Below are 10,941 nucleotides of genomic sequence, written 5' to 3' on the forward strand. Positions count from 1 at the left end.
TCAATGGTGGAAAAGGTTTTGGTAGATTATAAGCTCAATAATGGCATGCAATGCCAAGCTGCAATTTTCAAAGTGAGTAGTCCTTTCTTGTATTAAGAGAGGTATAGACTTCAGAGAGAGAGATATCATTTTGCCCCTCTAGTAAGACCTCACCTGGAATATGCAGTTCAATCTTGGGCACCAGTTCTCTAAAAGGATATCGGGGAACTGGAGAAAGTGCAGAGAAGGGCAACCAAACTGATAAGAAACATGGAGGAGCTCAGCTATAAGGAAAGATTAGAGGATCTGAATTTATTCACTCTTGAGAAGAGGAGATTAAAGTGGTTGTAAACCCTCCCCCACAACTTTGTCCCATGTAAATCAGCATAAAAAACCCTAATGAACACTGCTTGTAGATATCTCCTTACTTGCTTAGTATTGTTGTAATCCTTGTTGTTCTGTAGAATGAAGTCACTGAGCATGCCCAGATCTCCCCTGATTTAAGGCACACTCTCTATGTCTTATCTATCTGTTATCAGGACTTCCTACGGCACAACACTGAACTCTGCTAATCACTCAGAGCTTCCTCCTACACACCATGTGACCTCACATACAGTCTAAACTTGGCCATTACTGCAGTCTTATCAGCTGAAGCTGATAAGTCTGACAAATGGAAACATTAGACATCAGCACAAGTAAATACTATGAAATAAACAAGTAAGCTATGAACAGGGAAGCAGGGTTGCCATAGAACGTTGGATTGAGAAGGAGGCTTGGTTAACAGTACAGGAAGTGCTCAATGTAAGGGCGGAAATAAACTCTACTGTGGACTCAGAAAACAATACTTAAGATGGCGCAGCCTAACCCCTGGAAACAAGTTTTTTAAAGTTTCTTTAAACAGTAAGTAATATGCAATTTGGGCTGGATTACAGTGGCTATAGTCTGATAATGACTTATTATAATGGACTAAATGAAAAGAAGCATCAGAGTGGGAGAGTTTACTTCCTCTTTAAGGGGGGATATTATCACCATGTATACATATATAAGGGGTCCATATAGTGAACTTGGTGTTGAGTTATTCAATTTATGGTCAACACTGAGTACAAGGGGGCACTCTTTACATCTAGAGGAAAAGAGATTTCATCTCCAAATACAGAAAGGTTTCTTCACGGCATATATATATATATATATATATATATTTTTTTTTATATGGTTGAATTAGATGAACTTGTGTCTTTTTTCAACCTGACTAACTATGTAACTATGTAACTATGATGAATGTTAGAATAGTATTTTATGCAAATAACTGTCTAAGATATCTGGTGCTTCCTGGTCTTCATTTAAAGTTGTTGTAAAGGCAGAAGGCTTTTTTTCTTAATGCATTCTATGCATTAAAGTGGATGTAAACCCCCAATTTTTTTTTTTAATTAAGGCGTGTACCTGGTACAGCATGTGATTTCATGTCATCTGTGCCCAGTCTTGCACGTAGAGTTAATCCAGTTCTGAGCAATCCTCTCATCTTCTTTCAGTGAGATAAAAAGGACAGACAGAGACATACCAGTCAGTTCTTCCCCCTTGCTGTGAGTGACAGCTCATTTCCTTATCTCATGCACTAGCATGAGAGAGACATTCAGTGTACTTTCCCAGCGTCATCACCCCCCTCTCTTAGCGTCTCACAGCCAGGGCCGCTGTTAAAAATCATGGGGCCCCGTACAGTCTACCTGGCCGGGCCCCCCCACATAAGCCTGAACCTGAGCACCCCTCCCTCTAACCCGTGGACTGTGTACAATGGAGAAATGCAGGGTTTAATATACATATACTGTATATTAACGCAATAGAAAGTACAACAGGGAAAAGACTTTCACTCTGGGCACGGTGAATACCCACAATATTTTAGATATATGGGAGAGCAGTATGCAGTATGGCCAACTTTATGCTCAGAGCCCGGGCCCAGTCTCTACCTCCACCTAACATCCCCCGACTTCACAAGTACCTGGTCCTGCTGGCTTCTTTTATCTGGGGTCCTCATGCAGTGCTTCTCCTGGGGTGGGGGGCTTGGATCCTCTGGATCTGGGAGCGTGGGGACCGGCCAGAAGCTGAGCTCCTCTAAAACCTCTGCTCCTTCCACCTGGGCACGAAGTTGGACAGCCGGAAGCAGAAAGCAAAGTATTTAAACACTTTCGGGAGTAATCTGCAGCCGTATATGTCCAGACAATTACATTGAATGAATGAATGAATGAAATACTTATATAGCGCACAATGCGAACTGAATCGCCTCTAGGCGCTGTGGCGAGCTTTGATTTTGTAGTTGTAGCTGATGTACTACAGCTTTCTCCATGATCTTAGAAATGGTGTTGAGGCTTGTAATCGGCCTACGGTTGTTTGGATCCTGAGGGTCCAGGTTTGGTTTCTTGAGTAGAGGTTTGACGATGCCTTGTTTGAGGATGGTGGGAACAATCCCTTCGTGGAATGATCGGTTTATGAGGTGGGTTATGGGCCGGCGTATTGATATAGAAGAGACTGGGACTTGTGTAATGTAGTGTATGTAATAGTCTGGACATACGGCTGCAGATTACTCCCAAAAGTGTTTAAATAATTTGCTTTCTGCTTCCTCCCACGCACACACTACATGGGACCCTAGTTCAGGATTAGTATAGTCCCTATAATGTGGGAGTCCCCCCTCTGCCTCTGGGCCCCCCTACAGGGCAGGGCCCAGTACAGGAGGGCTGGTGGTCCCCCCCTATCAGCGGCCCTGCTCACAGCTATTACTACAGCCTGCTTCCTTTGTGACTCTGCCTGGCAAAAAGGGAGCATAGAGTTGGGCGAGGAGTCTAGTAGCGTTACGACTCCGCCCACATAGCTCCGGAGCATAGACTCGCCCATGGATTTCAGAGATTTGTGGGGCTCGGTGTGCAGAAGGGGGTGATTTTTAAAAGGTAGGGATACATGCAGGAGGCATGTATACATATATACATAAGAAAAATGGCAATAGTTGAGAATCATGAGTGGCTTTACATCCACTTTAACACCAGTTTTTTGCTTGCAGTTATTTCTGATATGATATTCAATTCCCTTGCTTAAACCACCTGCATTATCTATGCCACTGATTACTTTTCCTTTTGAGGGCTCTGCAGAACTCTTTTGGCCTTTATATGCAATGTATCAAAGTGGTTATTCCCACACTCATTCATCAAAACAGTTTTTATTCATTAGGGACACAATAACTTTGCATATAATTCTCGCTATTGGTTAAGTAGCTTCTAAAAGGACTTTAGAAGCAGTGTTTACATTCTGCTATTGGGTCACAAATTGCATTCAACATGTCATGTGATATCGCAGCTGCTATAGAATCAATCTTTTCTTTTGCACATAAAACACTTTAGAACTGCTTTACCACTCAGTTCAGGCTGGTTAGTTGAGGTAAGTTCAGGGCCGTCTTTAATATTGATTGGGCCCCCCCCCCATGCAGTTTCACTCTCCACCTGCTCTGATACATACAATAAATAGCAGCTAGACTCAAAATCAGTTTACCGAATCAGATCAGGCAGCTATTGCGATTGGTTGCCAGAGGTTACAGTGTATCATTACCGCTCACTGACTGGTTGCTAGAGGTTACAGAACACATTACAGCTCACTGGTTAGTTGCTAGAGGTTACAGCACATGATTTCTGCTTGTTGATTGGTTGTTAGAGATTACTGTGCATATGACCTCGGGGGGCATGATATACATATCAATGCTGCCGGCCACCTCTATCTACATATGAATGCCAGTAATTTACATGTAAACATAGGGTCTGCAGGTGAGTCATCTGTACACAACAATAGGGCAGAGCTGGACAGCATTAGTAGCAGCACTTCAAACTGAGATATTGGGACACAGCACAGGACTAAACCCTCAAGGAACGAGGGAATTTAAACCAGGATAGTTGGCAAGTATGAAGCAGCTGCTTTGGGCCCCACAACAATGACAGGGCCCAGGGCAGCTGTCCCTTTTGCCCTGCCTTAAAAACGGTCCTGGGTAAGTTGTTAAATTACTGGAGGATTAGCAAGACAAGGATAGGCAGTTATCATTTCATGCCTTGCCATTCACATTGCCCAATAGAGCTGATTCAGCAATTTTAACTATTCGCAAGGCTTTCCTTTCTTTGCCTGTCACATGTACATGGCTCTCCTTTATCAAAATCGTAATTTAAATCAGTGCTTAACCGATTACCGTCCGCCCGCTGTCGATTGACGGTGGCATGGCACTGCTGCGTGAATTGTCGTAGCTGTACAGCAGGCGCTTTAAGGAGTATAGGGTGCGTGCCCGCCACGTGACATAGGAGCCCATGCACATGGCCGGCAGCTGTGATGGCCGTCGACTACACGCAATTGCTAACAGCAGGGGTCCGGTGTGTCCAGGTTCACTGTTTTAAGTCAGATTTCAGCCTGAACTTTTGGCTGTATTAGGACCTGAAACAGACCAAAAGACGCACAGGGTTCCTGTGCAAATTTGCACTGGAGCCGCAGCGTAGATATGTGAACTGGCTCCATAGAGAGCCAGTCAAAATCTGCTGCTATTGCAAATTTCTTCAGGGGTGCCTTAGCAAAATGGCAAAAAAAATCCAAAAATATATACAAGCTAACCGGTTAGATGAAGCATGCCTTTTAGTTACACAATGGGACAGGTTTTTATTGTGCACCATTGCAACCTTCGGTGTTAATAAGAAGGGTGTTGATCGCCTGCACATCATCCTTGTTTTCTTGTTTAACCCTCCCCTGTCTCTCTTCATTAACAATGGGGTCACATTAGCTGAGTGATGAAGAGAAACTGAGGGAGAGAAGAAACACTGGAATACTAGTCAGTACTAGTGTGCAGAAGTGTATTTGCTTTGGAGGAATAAATCACCTCTAATGTTGGCTGTCCTATGTGTGTGAATTTTGCTGCATTATGTAAAACTATTTGAATAGTACTTTACATTTTAGAATGGGGTGCCTTGAGATTGTCCTTAATTCTAAAGGTTTTTTTTGGGGGGGGCAGCAAACAACCACCACCCCCCCTCCCCCGGATCGATTGGTCAGCCGGTGGCACCCCATGGTACTCAGGCAGTCAGGTCGCCTGCACTACCCATCTGGTCGATGACGGTTAGTCATCCAGCCTCGCTATTAAACCATGTAGGTTGTGGACAGGCGGTGGCTTGCGGATTCCATCCCGTCTCCTCCTATACATCACGGCGTGTTCTGCTGCACATCTCCTCCTTCCTCCTCCTAGATGTCCAATCCGATCGCATGTCCTTTCATCCAATCTAGTGATGGGTCTCAGGACCCGGGAAGTTTCATTCGCTATTGTTACACACCTGGATGGACTCAGTTTGCAGTGCTCTGCACCTCGAGCCCACCCTATTTTGAAGCCTATTAAAGCCTCTGGCTCTAATTATGTGCTTCAACCCCCCCCCCCCCCCCCATTGGAATCCATGCATCCGGCGTCCTGCATGGAGGCCGGACACATAGATAGGAGGAGCGCCCGTGTACCCTTAATGGATGGGCCGTCCCTAACCTTGACTGAAAAAAGGTTGAGAAACACTGGTTTAGACAATCCTTTTCTGCATATTAGATCTTTGCGGTCCCTGTAACTAAGGACATGTCCTTTGCTGCTTAGGCCCCATTTACACCTGAGCGTAGCGTTTTTGAGCATTTTTTCCATGCAACGTTTTCTCTGTGTTTTTGAGCTTTGCGTTTTTTTTATTAGCCCATAGGAAAAATGAGAATCTGTTTCATCATTCTGTTTCATCATTTGTTGCTATGTTTTTAGATTTTTTTCATCTGCTTCCTGAATATTCTTCTTCCGGTTCATCATTGTGTTCATCATTGTGCTTCCTGCTCCATGTGTATGTATTATCCTCTGCAAAGATGAGTGATGATGAGATGGCGTGTTTTGTGGCAGCAGCCATTGTTGCGTCATATTTTCTACATGAAAGAGAGAGGAGGAAGAAGAATGCACACAGATACTGGATCCACCCCGTAATTGCTGATCAAGAAGAGAGAGGCCAATTTTGGGTCATGTACAGTGACCTACGTGATCATGAGGATACATTTTTGGACTACACTAGGATGTCCATAAAAAGGTTAGTCAAGCTTATTTGGATTCATGATGTTTGACATTGTTCCTTTCTTATCATGTCCACTAATAAACCCCACATTTGTTATTTTTGCTCACAGCTCTGATGAGTTACTGGGTTTACTCAGTAGTCGGTTGCAACGAATGGACACATATTTCTGTAACAGTATACCCCCTGTGGAATGACTAATCATCACACTGAGGTAATTTTTTCACATTTTTTGTAATTTTTTAAAGACTGATACATAAAGAACCCAATATTAAAAAAAATTTATATGCATAAAATAAACACCAAACACACGTTTTTAAAGAAAAAAAACTTCTTGAAATATAACTTTTTTTGTTTGTTTGTTCTTCACATATACTGTACATCTAGATAAGATAACATATAGATAAAAATAAGACAAAACAATAAAGCGGGAGTCCACCGGGACTCCGCGTTTTTTTTTTTTTTTTTTTTAAAAGCCAGCAGCTACAAATACTGCAGCTGCTGACTTTTAAATAGTGACACTTACCTGTCCAGCGCTCCCGCGATGTCGGCACCCGAAGCCGATCGCTCGCTCGGCTGCCGGGTCCCGCCGCCATCTTGGGTATGGGAATCAGGAAATGGAGCCTTTCGGCTTCATTTCCCGGTTCCCTACTGCGCATGCGCGAGCCGCGCGGCGCAATCCGGACGGTCCCCGCTGCCTCTGGGAGCTGTGTGTTTCCCAGCAGGCAGCGGGGCACTTGCTGAAGGGGGCGGGCGCTTGCGGAACGGGGGCGTAACGTACGCCCCGTTCCGCAGAGAGCTAGCCCGGAAGTGGGTGCAGTTACCTGGATTATCCAGGTAACTGCACCCCCTCCCCCCTGAAAGGTGCCGATTGTGGCGCCGGAGGGGGGGGGGATTCCGATGAGCGGAGGTCCATTTTAGGGTGGACCTCCGCTATAAGCTCCAAGAAGCTCAACAATATAAAAAAAGAAATAGAGCTAACGTAGCTCATAAAACAAAAACAAAAAACTTTAGAGGTGATGGAAGATTTGGGAGGAGTTGACTGCCTCATTAGGTGACATCACCACATTCATGGCATGGCCATAATGTGACCAGGTGAAGGTAGAGGGATTGTGATTAATATTCTGGCAATTAGAAAGTAGTGGTGTTGGCAGAGGAAGGTGGGTGGCAGAATGTGGTGATGACAACCGAGGAAGGGGTAAAGAATGTGGTGCTGGCAGATGGGGCAGGGGGAGACTTGCATAGAGACCATAAGTGGTGGAGGTTCTGAGGACCTATATGTGGTGGCTGGCAGAATAAATGTGGCTATGTATCGGATGGTACCTGCCAACATGTCTGCTTGGAGTTCTGATGCTTCATCCTTTCCAACATACTGGCTATAATGTCCAACAAGCGGTTAAAATCTTGTTCAGGAGCCCTCCTTCTTGTTGCATGTATGTTTGCTCTAGCAGGTACACAAGCACAAATGGGTGGTGTGGACTCCCAGTCTCCCACAGGTGTCACAGAGGTAGAACCTGCTGGAGTCGACAATTGGCTCTCCGTAAGCTCTTGGTCTGCTTGATCTCTGACTGACGCTGGGCCTGCTTGATGACTGCTTGCATCTTTGTCCAAAATGTTATTTGGAGTACTATACTCCCAGCAGTTTTCCGTACTGAAAATAGAAATGAATTATTATAATTTTCTCTTTACATTTTGTTTAATGGCATTCATACAGATGATAGCTTACCGCCCCAAAGCCAGCAATGGCCGAAGGAACTCCAATTCTTTGGCATGCACATAATTTCCAGTATCACACGCCGTCACTCCTAAACTCTCTTAGCAGTCGTAGATGTCGAGTGTAGGCTTCAAGTATACTCTTCCACTTTCCTTTGAGAAGTTTAACTGTTAAAAAACAAATTAAAATCTATATATTTATTTCTTTGTAGGTACCTAGCAACCGGACAATCATTAGCAAGTCTACACTATGCCTTTCGGGTTGGAAAATCTACAGCAAGTTACATAGTCCGTGACACCTGCTCTGCTATTTGGGATGTGTTGAAGGATATTGTGTTTAACAAACCTACAACAGAAGAATGGTCACAGATCTCTGAAGTTTTCTGTCAGCGCTGCAACTTCCCCAATTGCGTTGAAGCGATTGATGGAAAACACATTGGGATCATAAAGCCCATGGGTAGCGAAAGCCAGTATGTTAACTACAAGAAATATTTTTAGTTTGTTTTAATGGCAGTGGCTGATGCTAATTATTGCTTCCATTATATAGATATTGGGTCATATGGCAGCAGCGTTGACTCTAGTATTTTTGAGAATTCTTCTTTTGGACAGTCCACTCCCGGGTACACATGGCCCTCCCCTAGCCAGTGTTTTTGTGGGGGATGAGGCTTTGCTCTGAGTGAGCATCTTCTACGGCCTTATTAGGGGCATAATCTAACTGTACAGAAGAGTGTGTTCAGTTATCGGTTAACAAGAGCACATTGAGTTGTCTAATGTGCATTTGGCATATTAGCAAACAAATGGCGGGTCCTGCACACTCCCATTGTCCTAAACATGCAAAATGCTGTCTAAGCTGTTAAAGCTGCATGTGCCTTGCATAACTTTGTAAGGCAGTGGGATGGATTTGAGTTTGAGGACCCATTACATCAGAACATGGAAAGAGCTCATTGGACTGGTGTTCGTGGAAGCAGACAAGGTACACATATCAGGGATCAATTTGCGTTCCTACTTTGTCTCCAGCAGGCCAGGTCCCATGGCAGCTTGAGGCAATTGAATAATTTTAAATCTTTATTATCTGTATCTGTTTGTTAATACAACCATATACTAAGCTGTACTGAATCATTTTTAAAAAAATGCTTTATTTATAAGAAGTGTTGTGTTTTTTTTTTTAATATATGTTTATCTTTGTGTGCAGCATCCATACAATATCCACTAGGGGTCAGAGTGTGCCCTCATGTATTTGTGACATGCTGACAATACGAGTTTATACTCATAGTCCCATGCATTGCTTAGGTGCATATACTTATATACTTACAAAGAAGGAGGCAATAGATGTGCCATTCCAGTTCATTGTGGCCACATTCCTACACACATGCAATTTGTGTGTACACATATGTGGCCATAGTGAACTGCAATTCACATCTATTATCTGTTTTCTCATATGTATGCTCTTGTAAGCAATGCATAGGAATATACGCATAAGGGTACTGTTTTTCTGGTGCTAATATTCTGTTATTTATAATGTACTAAATAACAATCATCCTATTATCTCCCTATGGCCAGTTTGGTGGTTAGTTCATTTTGAAGGGGTTTATCTTACCTTTATCATCCTTCACATGGGCATTTAGGTCTGCCCAGTTTGTGAACACTTGGCTGGCAATTTGGTTCCATGCTCACCTTTTGCTCGCTCGAAGCTTGTAGCATGGATCTGTGAAATCGTAGAGGCAGGGGTGCTGCTTTACCATTTGGATAAAGCTCTTCAGATCTGAAAGAGCCTGTCTCATCTACTTCCTCCACCATATTCCTTGCCTCCATGTCTGCCGAACAAAAATGGAGATCTGTGTATTTTTATGTAATTTCCTTTATGTAACTCTATTTCACTTGAGCAGATAATAACGGCAAAATGCACGTAGAAACACTCAAAGAAGCGAGATGTCGCGACCCCATTCACACCTAAGTGTAGCGTTTTCAGGCAGAAAATCGTGTGATTTTACCGTGATTTGCCACGATTTTTGCAGAGTTTTTAGGGGGTTTTCAGTGTTTTGCCATGATCTTGTGCAGGTCAAAAGGTCACCAATGTAAAAAGCAGGAAACTGCCCAAATCTGCATAAAAAAAAGATCCAGAACTTGTTTGAGCTTCAGGCGTTTTTGAGCTTCTGGCTTCAGGCGTTTTGGAGTGGAGATGTGAACTATCTCCATAGAGAATAATTGATTTTTTCCTCTCCAGTGTTTTGTAGCTTCAGGCTTCAAGCTACAAAATGCTCAGGTGGGAATGGGGCCTTACTATGTGCTAAAGAATATCCCTCTTTATAATTTCAGACATTTAGGAGGTATGTTTTTGGTACATTTTCTCAGATATTTTAAAGAATGATTTGTTAGGCCGTGGTGATGGAATGGAGCCAGGTTAATAACCTAGCTTTTGGGTAATGTCGCCCACTTAGTGGGTGGACAGTGTTTGGTAAACTGTTATTTGGTTGGTATAAGATATTGCTGCTTGAGTCTTTGTGACTAAGCATGTTAGACCTTGTACACACGGTTCGATTGTTGGATGACCGAGCGTCTGTTTTTTGTCAAAAGTGCATATGCAGGATTTTTTCTAGCATACTAACTATCCACAAATTGAGATTATAAGGAGAAAGTTCATTTCTCAAGAGCCACCCTTTGGGCCCCTTCTACTAATTTCGTGTTAGTAGAAGTTAGTAGAATTTTGATTTTCAGACAGTACAAAACAAATGCCTTTAAAAATATGTTTGGCGTAACTACATCAGTATCACCAGCAAAGCAGCTTCATTATTATCCCATTAAAGAAGATGAGAATGTGCGCTGCATTTCGACATTTCATCAGCTGCCTCGTCATGAGTGTTAATTCTAGATTACAAACAGTAATTTATAAGACCTAACTCTTCCGACTCGTTCCTTGATTCCAAGCATGCGTGTTTTGTACTTTCGAATTTTGTGTGATGATTTCTGTACTGATCATCCGAAAATCAGATGTTGAGTTCACATCCGACAAACATTTTAAAGCCTGCACATCCAGCTTTTGTTTGATGAAAAAGTCAAATCGGCTGCCGAAAGCACCGTACTAACGATCCGAAAATCTGTAAAATAGTAAAAATAGCCTTCGCACTACTAACTAAATATAATTGTATATGATATATAATAGATA

At 43.1% G+C, this 10,941-nt stretch overlaps 1 long non-coding RNA gene across 1 annotated transcript; it reads left to right on the forward strand.

The window, feature by feature from the left end:
* The first annotated feature begins 5,872 nt into the window (after positions 1–5,872).
* Positions 5,873–8,926, forward strand: LOC143960837 (uncharacterized). The gene is made up of 3 exons (XR_013270379.1): positions 5,873–6,083; positions 6,178–6,279; positions 7,991–8,926. It is a non-coding gene; the product is annotated as an uncharacterized LOC143960837 (long non-coding RNA).
* Positions 8,927–10,941: the final 2,015 nt, after the last annotated feature.

This window comes from Lithobates pipiens, unplaced genomic scaffold (genome assembly GCF_037356315.1).
Source record: "Lithobates pipiens isolate NorthernLeopardFrog02 unplaced genomic scaffold, aLitPip1_a1.2 Scaffold_8, whole genome shotgun sequence".
NCBI classification, from domain to species: Eukaryota; Metazoa; Chordata; class Amphibia; order Anura; family Ranidae; genus Lithobates; species Lithobates pipiens.